Source organism: Lissotriton helveticus, chromosome 5_1 (assembly GCF_964261635.1).
Source record: "Lissotriton helveticus chromosome 5_1, aLisHel1.1, whole genome shotgun sequence".
In the NCBI taxonomy this organism is placed as follows: Eukaryota; Metazoa; Chordata; class Amphibia; order Caudata; family Salamandridae; genus Lissotriton; species Lissotriton helveticus.
The window spans coordinates 332,075,256-332,093,863 of NC_136065.1; the positions used below are offsets into that span (position 1 = coordinate 332,075,256).

The 18,608-nt window shown below is 42.1% G+C and overlaps 1 long non-coding RNA gene across 1 annotated transcript; it reads left to right on the plus strand.

Moving 5' to 3' along the window:
- Positions 1 to 8,323: 8,323 nt before the first annotated feature.
- Positions 8,324 to 10,786, plus strand: LOC144753141 (uncharacterized). The gene is made up of 3 exons (XR_013594219.1): positions 8,324 to 8,526; positions 10,309 to 10,358; positions 10,592 to 10,786. It is a non-coding gene; the product is annotated as an uncharacterized LOC144753141 (long non-coding RNA).
- The last annotated feature ends 7,822 nt before the right edge of the window (positions 10,787 to 18,608 follow it).

An 18,608-nucleotide genomic window follows, 5' to 3' on the forward strand; every position in this document is an offset into this window, starting at 1 on the left:
TATCTGCACATATGCATTACGTCTGATTAAGAAATATGTGTAGAGTCAGTCACTGGTTAATTAGGAATGGGGGAAATTTGCATTATGCTGGTATGATCTTTTTAATGCTGGGAATGATCCCAAAATTATGCTATTTTGCCAGTATGTGTAATTATGTGCCATTCATTTTAAAATTTAAAGCAAACCGTGCCATTTGTGGTTAACATTTACCGCTAATGCACAGAACTAATAATAATGTTAGCACCTGTTGCTTACTGTTCTTTTGTTTAAATGTGTCCTTGATCCAAAATACCGAAAATTGATGCTGGGGTGAATTTCATGCTAAAATATAGCATGAAACGACAGATGTCCACTTCGCACAATTACATTAAATTTCATGTTATTACGTGAAAGCAATTTATGGAAATTCTGCTCAACCCTAGATACTATTTTTTGGTCTTTATTGACTTTTAAACCATTTGAACTGATATTAACGGGTAGAAGCAAACATTGGGTGTTAAAAAGATCAATGCATGATACTGATATTGATAAAAATCGAACATTGTGGGCAGAGTTACTCAAATTAAATGGCAAAGAACTGTGAAATTAGCGGGTAGGTTTACTAAATTAGGTGTGAGGGTGTGAGCACATTTTATAAGAAAAAAAGGCAAACTAGACTAGACAGCACGTTTATGTTACCAAATTTTCTTGACACTTTAATTTGGTGTATGTAAAGAGACACATTTTGGTGAATTGGAACTGGGCAACATTTTTATGCGCTCCGAGCAGAAAGGAAGTAGACAAAAAAATTTAGAAAACATACACTGGGTAAGTTACAGCAAAGACACAATGTGAAGAATTCATTACTAGACATAATAAACTGTATGCAAATTTCCGGTATGGTTTCATTCTCTTCCAGAAGCACCCAAGTGGCAAAAATGGATATGTAAATGTGCATGGTAGTGCACCAATTAAATTAAGACATTGCCCGAAGTGATCCCCAAAAACACACTAAGCAAATGAAAGCAGTACGGGCCCAAAAATAGTTCATTAAGCAAATCTGAGCATTTGCAACACCAATAGCTCAAAGTTTCGCTAATGCGAGACATATTGCATTGCAAATGATTTTTTGTATCTGGAGCAACACTGTTGCCTGCTAAATCTCACTTCTGTGATTTTTTTGTATAACTGAAGTGAATGTATTTAGTGGTATCAGATTTGGTTTTCAATTAAAATAATGCACAGTGGAGTAAAGTGATTTTCATAAGATTAAACAATTTGGCTAAATGGAAAAGCTTAGTAAAGTAGGTAGAATCAGGTGACCAGCTATATGTGCATCTCCATTTTGAGGGCCCTAACAATGTACATTATTTTAAGTCAATTTATTAGGCAAAACTGCTAAATAAAATTACAGAAGCACCCTAGGTAGCACTGAGAGCGCTGGTGCTGTCAGGAATCCTCTTTGCGGAAACATTCAGATGCTGACACATACTGCTTCCAAGACGCTTAATTTCCCACTTCCAAAACATGAATCACTGAGTAGATATTAAAATGAGGGACTTCGTAGAAACTCTCCTTGGTGATGGGAGCCAACAAAGAGTGTCGCACCACCAGCACTAAAGCCAAACCGGACTGGGTTTGAATCCAGGCGTTACGTTAACATTCTACTGTTCTGAGCAAATCATTTAATATCCCTATGCCTAGAGAAAAGATCTGACCTTGGGTGATTTAATCTGGTGCCCATGTAAAGCAAGTTTTCGCTGCATAAAATGTGCAGAAAAGAAAGCTTGCACATACTTTAAAAACTAGCAACATCAATTTTTGGCATAAGATTCAAAAATATTTACCAACTCTTGAACCCGTGTGAGTGTGATTCAATCGGCAGTGGTCTTTAAAAAGACATTCTAGGTTAAACTGGGATTGGCTTAGTTCATAACACGAACCCTCTACAGCGATCAACGAATTTAAAAGCACGCCTGAAGTCCTGCTCAGACCCAAGTGAGGCTGTGCACGCAACGGACCTATAGCGCTCTGTTTTCCCAACTGCCAGCGCAATGCTGTACATCTCCAAAACAGCCATCCACTGATGGCGGGGGGTTCAAGGGAAGGGGTCGGCGCAGGCCCGTGCTTCATGAGGACTGCGTGTAAAGAATGTGATCCGTTATTCCGGGCACTTTTTGTATTTGATCCTTACACCCCGGGGTCTAGAAGATGCGTGAGGTTGTTCGCCAAATCTTTTTTTAAAGTGACCACATAAAAGTTGCTTGCAGGACGAAGTCGGAGAGGCGGTGGGCTGTTTAGCGTGGAAGCACCGAACGCGGACCAGATTTTCTTTTGTCTGTGTATAGACATAGGTTATGAATTGTGGAATTTTGTGCGCGTTTCTCGATAATAGAAGAGAATGCCGAAATTTTTACTTTCCGGGGGAGCTGTCTTTATACATGGCCAGGGATCCTTGCTTTCTTTTGTTGTAGTGTTTGTTTTTTCTCGCATGCATCAGTGAAGGAGGGCGTGAGAAATTTGACACTCGCGTGTGAAGTGAGACGTGTCTAGTGCACAAGCACAAAAAAGTATTTATATATATATATATTTTTGCCAGATTTTGTTGCAGTCTTTCAATTCCTGGAAGAATTATACTGAGTGCCTTCCACCTACTTGTTTGGAAAAAAGGTTTGCACGGGGAGGTGTCCTCATGTAATGCAACTGGTGCTCATGTAAAGCGCTCTGATACCCGATTCGGGTCAAGTTCGCGCTATATAAAACTCTGTAAAAAAATAATAATAATAATAATAATTATGTTATTTCCATCTGACCTTTTCCGCTGCCGTTTTTCATGCATATGTATTGGTTACGTGGTACTAGAGCTGAAACTACATGTCCCATAATGCAATACGGAGAAGCAGAAGAAGAAAGAGGCAGTGTGAAGCTTGTTGGTGCCAGAGATGCAGCTCAAACAAGCACTTCAGACAAAGCCAAATGCCCAAATCCATATTTCCTACCGTTTCAGATGTAGAATTGCTCATCCTTTCACACACGCTTGTCTGTAAAAGTGCAATCGGACTAGAATAGGGACTGGTCAGATTTTTTTTACGACGCACTTCCGGTCACGCCGGAAGTTCTGCACTTCCATGTTTGGTGAACGTTGTGATGGCGGGGGAAAGTGAGAGCCGTCGAGATTTTTGGGAGTTGAGCGATGGCGATTGCTTTTTGGTTTCTGCAAATTGGTTATCCGGACTGCTGCGGGAAGATTCTGCAACCGAAATTATTGGAGATTGTTTATCTAGCAGGGGGTATCAGGTATTGATTGCGGGGCTCGGTTCTGGGATTGCCTTTTTTTGCGGGTAGTTTTATATAGCGCGAACTCGTCCCGAAAGTATCAGGGCGCTTTAAAATCATGTTACAGACACACATTCATTGGTTGGTAGGCATCGGAAGACAAGTGATTTGCCCATAATTACAGGATGTGAAGCAGACGAGATCCGAACCTGGTTCACCAGCTCCAAATACGCAGCTCTGGCCGTTAGGCCACATCCTCTCCATGAATGGGTTTTATTACCCCGTGTCCAAGGCTATATAGCGCGTAATGTATTTTGGTGTTTTAAAAGGCATTACTTTGTTGTAGTCTCACGAGCCCAGTAGTGCCTCCAGCAGGATGTGGCGTAAGTAATCTGCACGTTTGTGCAGGCAAGAGCTGTTTACACTTTTCTATGTGTTTGGATTCAGATGTTGGGATGATCTTTATTGGGGTCAGAGATAAAATACCCGTTTCCTTTCAGTTTTGGGAAGGGGGATCGAGTACATGCAAAATGGTCACATAAAAGCTTAGTTTCAAGTAGTGACGTCTTAGAAAAGAAGAGATATACGGTTCTGCAGATAATTTGGGCAAATAAACTTTTGCTTAAAGCGTAAGGGATAGAGCAAAGCAAACGCGGTCACAGCACACTCCAGCTGTCTTCAATACTCGCTGGCCTCTTCTTTTAAGGAGCACTGTTTTTCATGCTGTGGCTTTAGTTAAATACTTTCACTAACACCTTTATGGCGGCATGCTTGTGCTAGTGTGTACTCAACGAGGCTCCTGTTTTTTCACAGTGATTTTAATATGAGACTGCTGGCTTGGTGCTGAGAAGCCAGGCCCTCCATGAAAATGCTGATTGCTGAGGCCTTCTGTTGTGACCAAAACCAGGTCCAACCTGATTTGCTGTCCCTCGTGGGAGCCTAGATTTGCATCTGAAGAGCTGCCACTTCCTTCAGAGTGCCAGATCAGCACAGGCTTTTGGAAGGAGAATGTTTTGCCGTTCTCCATTTGATGTAAGTGCCACGAGAAGGCCATGTGTCTGACTCCCATTGTGCCTGTCAGCATCTGCCCAAATGTCCATTTCCATACCTTCTGTAATCTTTCAGGTTATGCTTATTCTCGATCACTGTCCTAATGTTCATATTTTAATGATTTCAGCTAAAGAAGTTACAGAAGTGGGTCTTTGCCCTGCCTACAAATACATTTCATGTACTAAATAAAGCATGTGTATTGGCCCGTCTGTTCTGCCTATTTTCCTGCTGTTTACAGCTCAGTCTGCAGCTAATACAATTCTCACTGTGATTAGATTATCCAAAGAACCACTGACATATGCCAACACAACCACCACTATATTTGCGAGCTACCATAATCGTACATCAAATCAACCCACTTCGGTAAGGTTCACCCACTGTCATGTCCACACTCCCTATGTCCTTATCCAACACATTCACCATTATAGGTATGCACAACCAGCATCTTCTGACAACTTATCCGCCATCATACCACGACACAAGCAGAAGCCTATGTCAAAACAAGCAACTTAATATGGCAAATGGGATCATACTCGAGAACTGACTATTCACGCTGAACCTGTCTGCAAGGGCATACTATGCTCCATGCTTTGTCTCTACACACAGAGGTTTAATATTCAGAGTTAAAATAGTCAACCCTACAACATGTCTGCAATGAATTTCATTTCGCTCCATCAGCATTGATATGGATTTCCTCTTTGGTTTGCCATTGCCAATAACAGTCTACAAAAACAGAACTTCTAATTCATCTACCATTAAACAGCTACTTGTAGGTGGGTAAAACACAGATCTTACACCACTGTAGTAACAGTTACACATATTCCTGTTTTCTTTTTTTTTTGGCTTAATTTCCTCATGCATATGCTTAATAATTATTTTCTTTGACCCTCAAGGAATTCACTGTCCTTTATTAGTAGAAATGACAGCTATTGAATCGATTGCACTGCTGGATCCCCGAATGAAAGCACATTGTTTCAGGCAGAAGTGAGAGCTTTTTAAGTTGCGGATGATTCTTTGAAAGGTAAGTGATTGATAATATATTAAAAGCCAGGATTTTTCTTGGCCATATAACCTACAGAACTTAATCCTACGACTATTTCCCCCCCCCCCCATTATTCCTCTTGTTGTCTGTTAACCAAATGGGCCACCTTAAACAAAACTCTTATTTTGCTTTTCATTATAGCATGTTTATGTGGCACTTAAGGAAATGTGCATTAGTTGGGCATGTAGCATTTTCAAGTAATCCTGTCTACCATAACAAATTCAAGAACGGTAATGTGAGAGACATCCTCAACTATACAGTGGATCATAAAATGTGACTAGTTCATTTTTTTACTGTATTTTCTTTTTGTTAGAATCTGAATGTAACCATGGGCAGTATAATTTTGATAAAACTCACCAGTTCTTGATCATCTTTACTTATGTTGTGTATAGCTGTCAATCACCAATCACAAACCACCACTTATTTTTATAGCAAGTGTAAAGTAAAACAAGTGCATGTTTGAAGATGTTAGGGCTGCCATTTCAGGATAAATCCCTTTTCACCCAGAGAGCTTACATCCTTGTAAAGAGTAAATAAGATTCAGAATGGGAGCCCTTCATGTACACTGGTGCTTTAATTGCTAAAACATGCCCAATTCTTCTAGTCATAAAGCTTCAGGCCAAACATGTATAATGTTGATGCAAATCACTTAATCTCCTTGTGCCTAACAAAAATTAATGTGTCCATCTGTAACAAAGCTGGTGTTCATGTAAATCGCTCTGATACCTGAAATCTTTGGGTCAAGTTTGCGCTATATGAAACTCTTTAAAAAAAAAAAAAAAAAAAAGGTTATTACGCTTAATTCCCCAAACTTCACAAGTTAGGCCTTCCTAACCCTACTATGTCCTTCATTTTGCCTCTTATACCTTATTCCTCTTCACCGGGTTCGTCTTCCTCATTCCTCTTGCTCCTTCCCTTCCACTCAGTTGTTTCCTGCCAGCATTCTTTGGTCTTAATCTCCTCTTCAGCCTCCCTTCTCCCCCTCCCTTCAACGCTTCTCTCCCCTTCTGCTCAGCTCTGACTGTTCTGCCTGTAGTCCTTTTTAATACATCCAGTCTTATTTAGCCTCACCTCTTCTCCCTTTCTGTGCTTCACATACCCTTACCATTCATCTCCCTATTCTGCGTACTTCCTCTATTTAACTGCTGTGACAAACCAGAACAAAATGGACTCAATGGTTATCTTCGATGGTTTTGGGAAATCCTGCAATATATTTCTACATAATGTAAATCATTTGTATATGTTTTTCTAAAGTGTTTGTATTAATTTCGTATGGTTAACAAATATGCATTTTTAGGTTGAGCTTTGGCAGCTCGCAAGCGTTACTGCAAGCAAGATCTTCTGTAATCGATAAAATCGCTTTATTCCTGCCTACAATTGGTTTATTCCAGCGTTGAACTTCTTTGCTGCCTCCTGTTGTGTTCCCACTGCCGATGCTTCACTTCCTATGAAAACTCAGGAGCACTGGTAAAGTACAGTGTACTAGGGCTTGCCTTCCTTATAGCCTTTGTGTAAGAACTTTCGTATGTATCTTTATTGATGCTTTTCTTCAGTCGCTGCTTCTGCCCGTTTCGATTCCCCTTCTGCTTCGCATTACAAAGCCGTCCCCCCACACGAGCGCACACAGCCCCTACAGCAGTCGTCTTTTCCCCATCATTGCTTAGGTTAATTTTTCTTTCTTTCTACCCTCTTCATGATGCCATGCTTCCTGTTTGGACGGCATTTGTCAATCAGTGTGTAATAAAATAATGCAGCAATAGCGCAGACACAGCCTCCTTCTTTCCGAGCCCTTTCTTTCCTGTATGATTGAGACGCCCCACAGCATGCCACGCCCACCCTGGCTTCTGGGAGAGGCCTTGTCCAGAGACCATGCCGTTCACAAGCACACATTAGGTAAACATAATCAGTGCAACCATTAAAACATGCATTTCAGCTGTTGCAGAGTTAAAACTGACATTTGCTGTGGCAGCGCCACAGTTAATTATGTTGATAAAGCGAAAAGAAAAAAAAGTTACTTTTTAAATTGGACGAGAGGAGAGGCAAGTCAGGGTGGTGGCCCAAATAATTATTTTTATATTGGTAAAAGTGTGTATAAAAGCAAAAAGTAAACCTTTGTATTGTGATGCTGTCCTTCTGTAACGCCACTAGCCCCTACTCCTGGTATCAGGGCTTCTTCAGTGAACGCAAACCAAAAAACGTGGCACTATTTATTGTTCTTTTGTCCCCCTAAACGTTACTGTGTAACATAGGCTAGTTCTGTGGGTGAAGCCAGATTATGAAGCACGGACCAGTGACCCCTTATAAATGTGAACGCTTGTGGCTGGCACAGATCAGTGCTCCCTATCTAGTGTATGTAGCATCAATTAAATGTGTTCTATGCAGCTAAGCACTGGTATATGATATTTGAGCCTATGTTGTGCACATTCGACCAGGGCCCTGCTTTTTCTTAGCCTCGTTATGCAGCATGGCTGAGAGCCCACATCCTTGTTTGCCTCGTTCTGCAGAATGGGCAGTGGCCCTTTTTTGTGAGCTTAGTTTTTCACCTTATAGTAAAAGAAGTTATATGTATAATTGCAAAATACAATGAGATGGACTAACCTTAACAGATGCCACTGTAGCACTCAATTAGACCCCAAAAATATACACCCTAGTTAATACTAGGTAAAAAACATTTTCCTAGAAAGGATGTAATATGAAAAACCTACACAAAACGGTGCTGGGTCAGATAAGAATATACCGTCTCCTTAAGAAATCAGGAAACTAACTTACATCTATTTTCTCTTTATATCCAGCCCGTGTTAAATAGGGGAAACGAAAGATTAACTATTTTTCCACTTTCTCTGGATTAGATAAATCAGATAAGTAACTATGTCCTTCTAACCATATATACCATTATCATCCTACCATATACCTGATAGACGAGGATTCTTTGGTTAAGTATATCTTTCTTCTCTCATTGTATTCTGTACAGGACGAGAGGCTGAAGAAACTCAGGCGCGAAGAAACAGAGCTACACACTCAGGTACCTCCGGCGAGGGAACATGGATGCGGACAGGAACCTGGAAGAAGAGATCAACGACCTGTAAAAGGAAGACCCATGTGTCGGAGCCGTAACATGTCAGAGACGTCCAATCAAAGTGCCACGAATTCCCGACTACAGGACAACAGGACCCGAGCAGGTAAGTCGACAACGAAAATTTAGTGCGGGAAATGCTAGGCATTTCTGTGACTGAATGCCAACCACGTTCTTGTCACGGACCGTCCAATTTATCCACACTTGACTCCACCCAGCTCCCTGTCTGCAACAGGAGCGGGCATGACTGACAATGCCTGCACCCTGCTCTCCTTGAGCTTTGTTCTGTCTAATACTGGGTGTTTAGGGCCTTGTTTTTTGGGAACCAGCTTTTGTGTTATAGATTATGGCCATCTTCAGTATTACCTGTTTTAGATACTGAAAGGAGGATGTAGAATGGATCCTTGTTAAACGAATTTCAAATGCTTTGATAGTTATGGAACGGATAAATCACTGGTATCCTGGAAAGCCGTCTCTCTGCCCTGATAGTATTTCCAGAGGCATATTTGTTTGAATTAGTGGTGAAGGGGTTTGGTGCCACAGTCATGCAACTGTAAAGGGACAACATTGAATCAGTCAAATGTTAAATGCCAAACTTGTCACTTCCCCTAGCTGGAAAAGAACACACAGGATGTCTCTCTCCTGTCTCTGGATGTCTTAGATGTATATTTCTAACCTGCACCATCACTTGGCCATGTGAAAGCCACTGCAACCGTGGCTGTGCATTGAGATTCAGTCTTACAAAAACGTTTGAACCCTTGCAGCGATAATATTACCTTTCTCATGCTACCTTGGCAAAAATATTAAAGTATGTCCATGTGCTAATACATAGTGAACCCTAAGTTTTTCTCAGCCAGTAAGACTAAGCAACTTACAACCTGAAAAAAGAAATAGCAACTGGTGACCTGACATTATATAGCCATTGACCATGGTCTGGAACACAAAGTTGTGCCCTGTTCCTTATAATCATAAGTCCATTAGGTTATGTGGTCAGTGCCCCATTCCGCATGGTGGTGAACCGTGCCATGGAGCATACTTGCCTTGCTTTGTTCTTATCAAGCATGGCCTCATGGCTCTGTTTGCACTTGTACACTGGTATTGGGGGATTCTGTTGCCCAAGCAGAACCACACCCAGCCACTACTGGCACAATTTCCACTCTGATTGATTTAGGACTATGAAAATAAATGTCTATACATACAGTGTCAAAATATATGGGCCCGTTTCACAGAACTAACGTAAGACAAAATCCTAAGCTTACTACCATTTTGATATTCACAGAAGGCACTTACTCATTTCGGTATTCACAGAAGTTAGGAGTCCTAACTTTCGTACTCCTAAATGCCTTCTGTGAATACCGAAAGTCCTAACTTTAAGACTTTCGTCATTCACAGAAGGCATTTAGGAGTCCTAAAGTTAGGAGTTCTAACTTCTGTAAATACCGAAATGAGTAAGTGCCTTCTGTGAATACCAAAATGGTAATAAGTTTAGGATTTTGTCTTTAGTTAGTTCTGTGAATTGGGCCCAATGTTTGCATATGTGGTCCTAGATCATATTATTGTACAAGGACTTCTCTCTTAACTAACAGCTGTCTGCAAAAGAGCAATTGGCGAGGGGTCGTAACTCATTGAGAATTTGCGCTACAAATGGCATGCAAATCTGGCGCATAGCCTTGAGTTAGAATTTAATTGCCACTCTCCCAATAATTAGATCGGGTGCCCTGTTCCTAGCATTTGGTTGTAAGCTCCTATTTGGATTACTGGTCAGTATGGTGATTTTTTTAGACTGTTTTTCAAATAAGAATACTGTAAGTAGAGTTCAGGCTCAACATGGCTGCCTCCATGATGGTTTTGTAATTGAAATCTGGTATTGATTGTTTTCTGTTTGCAGAGGAAGCGTGACAGCGTCTGGTCAACAGCGGCGGTTTCTTCACTTTTCAGGTGAGTCTTCTTTACCTCCTGCCTACCTCTTAATCATTGCCTTGCTCTCCCCATTACCTCTTTGACCAAGTAACCTTAATGTTAAACTTATGAACCCCTGTAACCATATCTCATTGGGCACACTATATGAAATAAAAGGATTGGAACATTTTAAAGGCAGCTCAGTCCTATTAAAAACCTAAAATAGTGATGTTAACATGATTCTGATGTATGTTTATTTCTTTTTCCTCCAGACTCTATGAAGTCTATGTGCTGGGATGAAGGCTGGCCATCACTGGACAACAGAACTATGAGAAGGATGCTAGCTGTAAAGATTTGCAGTACTGGAAGAGGACTAAAGAAAACTCTGACTCTAAAAACAAAAATTGAAGTTGCTGGCTTTCATTAAGCCTTTTTGTAGTATTCTGGCATCCCCCCCCCCCCTTGAACAGTGTCCTGGACTTTCACTATGTACTCTTGTTCAGTATCCTGGCTCCTATGGGGCCAAAGGTGTGTGTTAGATCAATAAAATTACATATTAACACATCCCCTTTGATGCTTTTTCATTTAACCATTACTTTTTTCAGTATTGTCACTGCTACCTCATTAAACAGCTTCAGATAATGCTCTGTACCTCAAAGTAAGGCAAGTCCCAGTGAGTCAGGAGTATGAGAGTAGCTGCACAAGTTGTTAATCTTATCTGAATGCAATGTATAACATTTTTGAAGCCACTACTTTTGTATGCATATGGTATTTCTACAGCACAAAGCGAGCCAAAAGGACTGTTTCTGAATTTTATTTTGTACAGTGCCCCATCTCACAGTAGAGTTTAAAAAGTAATCTTTCCAGAGAAGGAGAATATTGATCTTATAATTGGGACCAGATTTATGGAAGTTTTGTTTTTGGTTTGCTTAAGTTTTATAATGCAGACTTGACGCAAAATCTTTTCAGGATTTATAAACCAGAGCAAATTGGTATTTGTTACAACCCTCATCCACAATGGGAAAAGTGTTCAGGTTTTTCTAGGCATAGTATTTTTTTTGTACTGCAAGGGGGCCCTTCCAGTACAAAACCTAAGCTAGAGTCTTGCAGACACCTTTGCACCATAGTGCAAATGTGTGTGCATGGTGCTCGACCGCCTAATGGTACAGTGGTGTGAGGGAGAGTGGTAGACATGGCACTTTCCTGCTCTCACCCTGTGATGCAACGCAGCAAATTTGGGTGTCGCGCTGCGTTAAGTGACACTTTTGTAAATCTAGGCCTTACTTTAGAACTCATGGCATTGCAAATAATTCATGGTATTGTATAAAGAAGGCATATTGCATCCAAGAGGCCTGTTTTTGACGGGAAGGTTCATTGAGGAGGTGATCTTCTAAATATTTCCCTACCAGCAAATCCATATTCCTAAACTAATAGTGGGACCCTGCAAGGGAATACTGGCAGTCGGCTAATGTGCTTGTAACATGGAATTTTTAAGGTGTAATCCAGCCCGTAATGATTTATTAGTGATCCACAGCCACTCTAAGTTATTCATTAGGGGAGAGGGGTTGGCCTAACAGCTAAGGCGCTCGACCTCGGACCTGGGGATCTGGGTTCGAGTCTCGGTAACGATGCCAAAAAAAACCAAAAAACTGTGATTCTGGGCAAATCACTTAATCTCCCCGTGCCTGAAATGAAAGTGTGTCCTCATGTAACTGGTGCTATGTAAAGCGCTCTGATAACTGATTCGGTTCGGTTCTAGTTCGCGCTATATAAAACTCTGCAAAAAAAATCACCTGGGAGCTATCTACACTTGGCCTGCCGTTGGCATAAAATCCTGCAAGAGTATTTCATAGCCATCTTAAAGACCTTATGTAGTCATTGCCTAGTAATCTACACTCATGCTGTAGTTGTCCTAATATAATCCTAAATAATCTATGCTCATTTTTGAGTTATCATTAAATCATCCTGGAATTATCATGGGATCATTCCAGAGTAATCCACTTCCATCCTAAAGCGGTAATAGGATCATCCAGGAATAATCCACAATCATCCTTAAATTGTCTAGAGCCCATCCTGAAGTAATTCTCCCTCATCCTGAAGTAGTCAATTAGTATTCGTGGAGTTGTAAAAGGTAATCACTCCCTGCCAGTGGAAGTCATCAGAACACCATCCTGGAATAGTTTTTGTGATTACAGTAAGAGTCATCCCATTTACATTTTTTCCCCTGTGGACAGACTTCAGGATGGTTTGGGATGACGTCCCCAGATAATTGCTGGCTGAAGTCATCCAATGACTTCAGAATCACTCCAGGATGATCTTCCTTTTTGACCAGGGTAAAGGACTGCAGATGTCTTTGTGACTACTGGAGCATAAGGCAGAAGCGGCCTCTGACCAAAACCACATCTGCAGCTTCATGTGCTGCTTTTTGCTGAGTCTCCATCTCTGCCTCTTTCCCTGCTCCTGTTGCAGCTTTAGCAGTGCCCCCTCGTGGAACTCTAGCTACTGGGCCTTGATCTCCCCGGGCATGGACCCGAGGGCTTCTGCCGCAGCAGCATGTCCAGATGGGAAACATCCTTTACAACGCAACTTTTACCACGCAGTGCCTTTACGACACAACTTTTACAAGGTAAACCATTACAACGCATTGCGCTGGGGGGGGGGGGCTCTAGGATAGGGAATAGGTTTAATTTACTATCCAACACCTTCCCTACTATCCACGGGGACTGGAGTTGGAATAGTAAATTAAATTATTCACTATCCAGCGCCCCAAAGCACTATGCGCTCTAAAGGCATGCGTTGTAAAAACAGCGTTGTAAAGGCATGCATGGTAAAAGCATGCGTTGTAATGTCATACATCCTGTCCAGATCCCCCAAGTCCTCCACCAACTGCTGCCAGTCCTCTGGCAGCATGATTGACTATAAACTGTGTCGAAGTGGGCACCCAGCAGCCCCTGCAGTAGAGTCTCATGACTCTCGTTCAGGTGGTCCCTCTCCTTGGAGTCATACGTGGAGTCAGCCAGTACTCCAACGTTATCGAATCAGAGTCTGTAAATTGACAGCTTTGAGAACCCGTAGCATGGCTCTCTCAGACAACTCTCTCATTTCTAAGGGACCTGTCTGCTCTGTGAGACTCTGGGCTGCAGGGAGCACTGCTGCTGCCCTCTGACCACAGATTCCGGGTACTGCTGCCGTCCTATGCTGCTCGCTCCACTCTCAAGCTGTACAGCTCCCTGCACGCATTGCCTCTTACTGATGCTGAATGCTGATCTTTGGTGCTTCCTGCTTCCTGGGATTTATCAGCACAATAAAAGGAAATGCTCTAAAATTAAATCCTAAATTACCTATCACCTATTCTCCATCCGTGTTAATCACCCAATCATAAGAACTACCATAGGGACAGTGCCAAGCAGAATTTTGCCCACTCGCTGAACTTCGTGGGATACAGCTGAGTTTTTTGGCAACTACCCAGAATTCCGCGAGCTCTGCCCAGGCCTAGTCAAAAGCCTTTTCCAAATAGAAGTAGCAAATGTTCTCAGTACTCCATCATGATAGAGAATGTTAGGAGTACAAATCACCTTCCTGTGAGAAAAGGCAAACAGGACAGACTGTCAGAGGTTTAAACCTAAGATATTCCAGAGTTGAAAATTCGGGAGCTCTATGATGCCTCTCTCACATGTTGGGAGTAGGGCTGGGAGGGGATGAAGCAACCCAGAGAAGGGGTGGGTAAGAGGGTGAAGAAGCAACTAAGACAAGGGACATGGGAGGGGAAGAAGAAATATATCTCAATGAAAATGCAAGAAGTGGACGGACACTGATTGAGATTATTCAATCTGTGCTTGGTCCAACACTAGATGTTGAGTACCTATCGTAGTCAATCAAACAAACATGACAGTTGTAAGGTGCTTATACCTCCTTGTAGATATGCTCCCAAGAAGGAACAAGTACATTCTCAATACTAACAGTGCGGATAAGCCCAAACCCAGGGCTGGCTGTCCAACAGGAAGTAGGATGGATTCACCCCCAACTCATTAAACGTTGCCAATATGTTTTAGCCAGTGTGGATGCTGTTCAGCTTGGTTACATGTTAGTGGGGTGAAAGAGAGTGTCACGGAGTCGAGTGGACTGTTGTAAAGTGGAGCAGAGTGGAGTGTTATGGAGTGGCGTGGAGGGGTGTAGAGTACAGTTGAGTGGTGTGAAGTGGAGAGGAGTGAATTGGAGTGTCATGGAGTGTCGTGGAGTGGTGTACAGGGTTGTGGAGCATCATGGAGGGAGTAAAGTCTGGTAGATTGGAAGGGTGTAGAGTGGAGTAGAGTGTTATAAAATGGAGTGGCATAGAGTGTCATGGAGTGGTGTAGAGAAGTGTGGAGGGTGTTGCTTTGAGTGGAATAGAGGGCTGTAGGGTAGAGTAGATTATCAGAGTGGAGCAATATATGAGAGTGGAATAGCATAGAGTGGAATAGAGAGTTGTCGAGTCGAGTGGCATAGAGCAGAGTGGAATGGATATGAGTGTCAAAGAGTGGAGTGGCATACAGTGGAGTATTGAATTGGAGTAGGGTGGAGTACTGTGTCGTAAAATAGAGTGGAGAAAAGTAGCATGGAGTGGCATAGATGGAGTTTGGTAGAGCGAGGTAGAGTGGAGTAGTGTTGTAGAGATGCATAGAGTAGAGTTGAGTGTTGTAGTGTGGAGTGGCATAGATTGGAGTAGAGTGTCTCATTTTCACTAATGACCCCAACTTGAAAGTAGAGGCTCAATACCTCTAACCTGGTCTGACCATCTGTTAATTCCTTTCAGTTTGACTGGCAAATCCTCGGGCAATAGCGCCGGGCCAACTTACGAGGAAAGGAGAAACTGGAGGAAGGTCTCCCCTGATACTTTGGGACCCGAGTTACAAATCACCCCCCCCCCCCCCCCGACCCCCCTCAGCTGACGGGTGACCCTAGCAGCGATGTATCTACTTTCAACTGCTGGGTCACCTCAACCCTTGATAGAGTGGCCCCCCTTAGAACAGCAAAATCTGCCAGGAAAAAACCCTCTGCCCCATGGTTCACTATAGAACTAGGAACTGGAAAAGCATATTCAAGAAGCTGGAACGTGCTTGGTGTAAATCTTTCAATCCATGGCCAAGTGCGCCTACAGTGCGGCTCCACACCAATAGGGACTACTTTGCTAACCACATCAATTCTTCTGATAACTCAGTCAAAGAAGTCTTTAAGATCGTTCAAGGTTTTATCAAACCGAAGGCTCTGGACAGTACCATAGCCCCTTCGGCTACCCTCTGTGAGAACTTATCAGTCTTCTTCCAGGAGAAAGTCCAACTTATCTATTCTTCTTTCCCATCGGCTGGGACATCAGCTACGCTAAATTCCACTTCGGACCCTCCTGGCATCTGGTCCGAATTCCGCCCGTTTTGCCAAGAGGCATCCCTGATAGTATTGTACAATTGTAAATCAGATTCGCCTGGTGACCCCTGCCCCGCTAAGTTCTTTAAATTACTTGCCCCATGGCTCAACTCACAGCTGAACCCAATTTGGAACTCCTCTCTGATAACGGGCACCTATCCAGCCACCTGGAAATTGGCCTATGTCCAGCCTATTCTTAAGAAACCAGACGCAGATCCAGCAGAGCCCAAACATTTTAGGCCTATCTCCCTTCTGCCAGCACCGGACAAAATTCTTGTGAAGGATGTCCAGAAGCAGCTATCCAATTTCCTGGAGTCTAACAACTGTCTCCTGAATCCCACATTTTGTTGTGTGCTAGAAAAAAAATAGCATCTTCAGCTGTCCTCAGGCACTCCCCTGGAGACAGCATGATTGTCAAATAAATCCTCTCACTTTAAAGTCAGAGAAAGAAAAGTAAACACCAAGTTCCCTGGAGGACAGAGTCTGACATTTGACCTGTGTTTTTGAATGCACAGCAAATGTGGCAAGATAAGAACAGGATTTAAAGGACTGTTTACAGAAATCGAGCACTGGTGGAAATATGCAGTAAATAGGGTTCGGACATGGGAAGGACTCGAGCTGGACAGCCTAAATAAAATAGAGTGGGCAAACAGAAAGCAAGCAAATGTGAGTTACAATGCCAATGGTAAACAACAGGCCGAATGCATTCCCATGGAAGGTTTCCGAATGTCCCCAAGATGTCATTAGCAAACCCTCTACCATACAAAAATTGTGACTAAAGTACTGATATATTTTTTCCTAGTATCATAAGAGTGCATTTTAGATATTTTAAAGGATGCCAGGTGGTTCTTATGTATACAAGTAGCTCAGTTTGAAAATGTACTGTCACTGAAGCTAAAACAGAATTTGGACATATTCCATTTATTGATCTGCAACAGAAACAGAATGGTAGTCTGTAGAAACCAGCCTCGTCCAAAACGGCAATACAAAATCAACACACACAGAATCTTCCCACTTCTTGAGACACTATCCTGGCACCAAGTGCAGAAATTCATTATGTTTGTTCATTACAGATGTTAGCATCCGTCAAACTCACAGAAAGCTTGTCATTAATTCGATACAGTACAAAAACACACACTACATTCCACATTTCCTCCAGAAGAATGTACACTTTTTTTAGCATAAGGGTACAATCTGAAAGACAATGGACATGACTCACAAAGCCTTTTACTTTTGTAACCCTGCGTTTATGCATGACAATGGCCCCATCTTTGCCTGACAGCTATGCAAAAAGGTATATTAGTCAGGTGTAAATGACTTCAGTAATTTGGCATTGAAAGTGACGCCTGAGTACAATTATGTAGTACTAAATGCTATACATTGGTAGGCAGTGATCAGATTAAGGTATGATTTGTTTTGAGATTTTGTGAACACCCACAAACTTCTGAAAAACTTTGTGATTCCGTGGCACCTCGGAAATTGTTGGCTGGAGTATCTCCCCTTCAAGGATGGGAAGGGAAAAGGAAGTAGCCACAAACTCAGTGACTGATTCTCAAAAGTAAACTTACACTTTTGTGAAAGTTTAATTCCAAAACTACGAGTTAATGGTAAGTTTAGGGAGAAGTCTGCACATAAAAAGATAGAAAAGGCCTATCTTTTTATGTCCAGAGTTCACCGCCCCAACTGCCAGTGTCAGCCGGCCTTACAATTAACTCGTAGTGTGTGAATAAAAAAATAGTAAACTTATACAAAGGTGTCAATTTACATTTGTGAATCAGGCCCTCAGTGGTGATGTATAGGTGATGTTTAGGATATAGATTTATCAATGGAAACTAGGTTTTCCCAAGACAAACCATTTGTGTATTCGGGTGCATTTCCCCACTTTTTGGAAAGAGCAAAGTCATGCGACGTTCCGAGTAGATTGCCCGGAAAGCTGCGAATTGTGACATTCCAAGCAGATGCCTGGTAAGGGCCGAATTATGCAGCTTTCTACCTGCACTCATGGGACTGTTATGAATACTACTAAATCATATAGTTACACCTTTGTGTAGAAGTATCTCTACAAGTGTGTGTTCACAATTTGGGCCCTAGGTATTGCAAGGTGTGTGTTTTTATTTCCAGGTCGTTTATCCCAAACTTCCAGAAGTCGTATAGAAATCTTTGCAGATTCTACAAAATTATGTGTAAAGTTGAGATGATTTGCCATCCGAGGCCGCTCACCCTATTAGAAGTTGATAATAGCCCTGTGCTTAGTTCATTTTGTTGTACACACTTTCTACGTGGAGTTATCCCCCCTTCCTCCAGAACTACTCTTAATTAAAGGTGATGTTTGAAGGGTGGCCTTGAATACGTTTAGCTTGGCTTGTTTGCGTCCCAAATGTAATACGTTCTAATAATGAAGTTAAAATAGAATCACCAGAGTATTTACTTGCACAGTTGCTTATTTGAGACATGCGTTTTTCTGCTTTTTTGGGGACTGAGGGGCATATTATCAAGAACTGTGATACAATTATCGCCGCATTAGTTAACATCAGAACCTGGACTGCTATGGGAATTCACAAGGACATATTATCAAGCCCATTATCGCCGTTTTAGCGGCAGTTTCCTGCAGCTAAAGCGGCGATAATTTTGTCGCCATGATTGATAATATGCCCCCAAATCCTCTGCTTTTTCAAGGACATTTACCGATTTTATTCTTATTGTTCTTGTGCGTATGTATTTCTTTACATTGCTTTCTCTCACCAATTTGCTCTTCTCCTCCCCTAACTACTGCCACTCAGGGGCGGCGCCTCCGTTATGGCGGAGGAACGTCGCCCCACTTCTTTTAAGCATTGAGACACTTAAATCCCAGTTTCTACCTTAGCAACTTACATAAATACACTGGGAGAA